This window comes from Chinchilla lanigera, unplaced genomic scaffold (assembly GCF_000276665.1).
Source record: "Chinchilla lanigera isolate Chin_1 unplaced genomic scaffold, ChiLan1.0 scaffold00003, whole genome shotgun sequence".
NCBI lineage: Eukaryota > Metazoa > Chordata > Mammalia > Rodentia > Chinchillidae > Chinchilla > Chinchilla lanigera.
Window position 1 is genome coordinate 11,137,881 of NW_004955404.1, and position 3,420 is coordinate 11,141,300.

Here is a 3,420-nt window from a genome sequence, read left to right on the forward strand (position 1 = left end):
ATAGGAATATTTTAAATATGCTAGAAATAAACGGGATTTGCAGGCCATCCATAAACTGCACTTGAGAGAAATGAGTAAATCATTCTGTATATTTTGCTTTGGACTTCTGGCTCACTATTGCTTTGAAACTTCTGAGTACGTCTAGATATGTTACTGAAATAAAATGTTGGGCAGGGTTTTCAGAAAAGCCCATAAAGTTCAAGCCCAGCCCAGGCAACTTAGTAATTTGGTGAGACTCTGTCTCAAATTTAAAAAGCGCTGGGGATGTAGCTCAGTGCAAGACTCTGTGTCTGGTCCTCAGTACTAGAAAAAAAAAAAATCCATAAAACGAAGCAGAGACAATGGGCTCAAGTAACAGCGCACTGTTGCACAACCCAGACAGGAAGCCTCTCCCGAGGTTGCTCTTAACGGGCCACTGAATGATCCAAAATACACACGTTGCCCAAAAGAAAAATATTTGAGATTAATTTGGGGGTAGGATGTTTGACAACAAAATCTAGACCACAGGATTTGGGCCGTAGGGATTGAAGGGTAACTAGTACATAAACATAGTTCCACAAGTCATAGCATGGTCATGTTTTTCTTGAGATCTGACTTTAGAACATAATGCTCACATTGGATGAGCTTCACTATTGTGTCTTGTTTAAGGGCCACAGCTCCCAGTAAATATTTGCTTAAAACTTTTTTCTTTTCTTTCCTTTATTCTCCTCTTCCTCTTTCCCACTCCTCCCCTCCTCTTCCTCTCCCTTTTCCTTTCCTTTCCCCTCCCCCCTTCCTCTCCATCTTCCCCTCTTCTTTCCCTGCTAAACTCACACTCCCCCACTGAGCTACACCCCTAGCCCCTGTTTGAACATTTCGGGGAATCCAATATAAGATAGATAAAGCCTGCAGCCCAGCAGGTGCCCTGACTTCCTCATTTTCCCTTCCTTGTGCCTACTGACACAGAGTGAGTCGGTCTGAGTGGCTTTTAATTCCTTGAGAGGTTCTTGACTTCACTGTGCACAAGAATGGCCAAATAGGGCCAGTGGCACAAGGCCAAGCATTCTGAGTGCAGAAAGCTACTTAGAGCACTTTTAAGGGCACTCTTGGCTTTATACGAATTTACCAAATGTGCTGACTTTAGGACCTCATACCCATTTCAGTCACACTCCACTACAGTCGTAGCCCACAGTGGAATCCAGTGATAGACCACAGCGATGTCAGTTACATTTAAATTTCAGATAAAGTGAGCTGGGTCTGACTCCCTACACTGTGAAGAAAAGCAATGTACAAAGGGCAAAGCAGGATTTCACAGGTGGACAAAAGATATACAAATCACAAAACCATTTCAATAAATATTAAGCCTTATTGTAATAAAAATAGCATATTTTTTAAAAGCTCAGTAGGGTACTTTAAAAAATATTAATAAAAAATCCAAGTTAACAAGCAATGGCTATACCCAATTTATTTCATACCTCAACACTAAGCGTTAAATAGTCTTTCTGGAGGATCATTTGGTACTGTGCATTTTTAAAGCTTTAGAAATGTGTATAATCTGAAAGAACAATTTTGTTTCTCAGAATCTGTCTTTGAGAAATAAAAATGATTCATCAGCATCAATACCATATAATGTTTTTACAGTACAAAATGGGAAACAACTACAACGTCCAACAGAGCTGTGGGAGTAAATTATGGTGCTACATCCACGCCATGGGATATTCTGAGGCATTGTAAGTATGCTGAGAAGAACTATTAACATGGAGAGATGTTTAAGATAACATTGTTAAGTGAGAAAGCATATTATAAAAGAGCGTGCACCAAAAAAAAAATAGCACCAAAACATTTCTAACTCCAGTTTTGTTTCTAAAAAATGCATACTGTCGGAGCTGAGGTATAGCTCAGTGGTAGAGCCGTTGCCTAGTATGCACAAGGCCCTGGGTTTGATCTGCAGTTCCACAAACACAAAAACCAGAAGAATGAAAAGAGAAACTATTAACTGGAAGAAAAGTTTTTCAAATTATGTAGGCAAGAAAGGATTTGATTTCAGTATAGAAAGAACTCTCAAAACTCAAAAGTAAGGAAACAAACAGCCTAATTTAAAAATGGTAGCAGAGTGTGGTGGTAGACACCTGTAATACCAGCACTCAGGAGGCTGAGACAGGAGGGTCACCAGGAGTTCAAGGCCAATTTGGGCTACATAGTGAGTTGAAAGCTAGCCTGAACTTCGTAGTCTCAAAAAAAAATGGTGAAAGACTTAAATGGATACTTCACCAAAGAGGAGTCTAGACAGCAAACAAAACCAGAAGGTGGTCAACATCATTAGTCATTAGGGAAATGCAAATTAAAATCCTGATGAGGTACAACTAAGCACCCCTTAGACCAGCTAAAATTGAATACAATGACAATACCAGGTGCTGATGAGGATGTGGAATATTTTGAACTTTTATATAATGCTATCAGGAATGTAAAACAGTATAGGACAGCGTCCTACTATATACCATGTGACCCAGTAATGTGCTTACAATGTACTCACCATGTGACCCACTATTTCCATTCATAAGTATGTATTTAATCCCTGGAAAAATAAAAATTTAACTTCATACAAAAATTCATACACAGCTGGGGAAATAGCTCAGTGGCACAGTGCCTGCCTCACAAGCACTCAGGTCCTGAGTTTGATTCCCAGTACAAAAAAAAAAAAAAAAATTCACACACAAATATGTATAGCATCTGTATTTATAATCACCAAAATCAGAACCAACAGAAATGTCTTTCATTGTAGAGGTGGATAAATTATAGTACATTTATACAATGGAATACTATTCAGCAATTAAAAAGGAATGAGCCACTGGTACACATAAACTTTGGATGACCGTGGTATACATTGTGTGAAAGGAGGCAGTCTCAGGGCTACGCTCTGTTATTCAATTTATATGACATTTATATAACCCCAAGTGATTGTGACCAGAGGGTAGACCAGTAGATGCCAGGGATTAGACGAGACTACAAAGGGATAAAAGAAGGATTTTTTTTTTTTTTTTTTGGTTGGATGATAGAATTGTGACATGTCCTCATTTTTTGGACTGGAGTGCATGTGTTAAAACTCATAGAAAGAAGTGAAGATTTAGCCCTTGAACTCACAGCAATCCTTTTACCTCAGCCTCCCAAGTGCTGTGATTACAAGCATGCGCCACCAAACTTGGCTAAACAGAGTTTTTAAAAATCAAAAAATACTTAGCTGGGTGTGGTGGTGCATGCCTGTAATCCCAGCACTCGGGAGGCTGAGGCAGGAGGATCCTTGTGAGTTCAAGGCCAGCCTAAGCTACAAAGTGAGCTCAAAGCTAGCCTGAACTGCATAGCGAGACCCTGTCTCAAAAACCACAAAAATAAATAAATAAAATAAAATAAAAATAAAAAAATACATATAAACCTAGAAAAAAG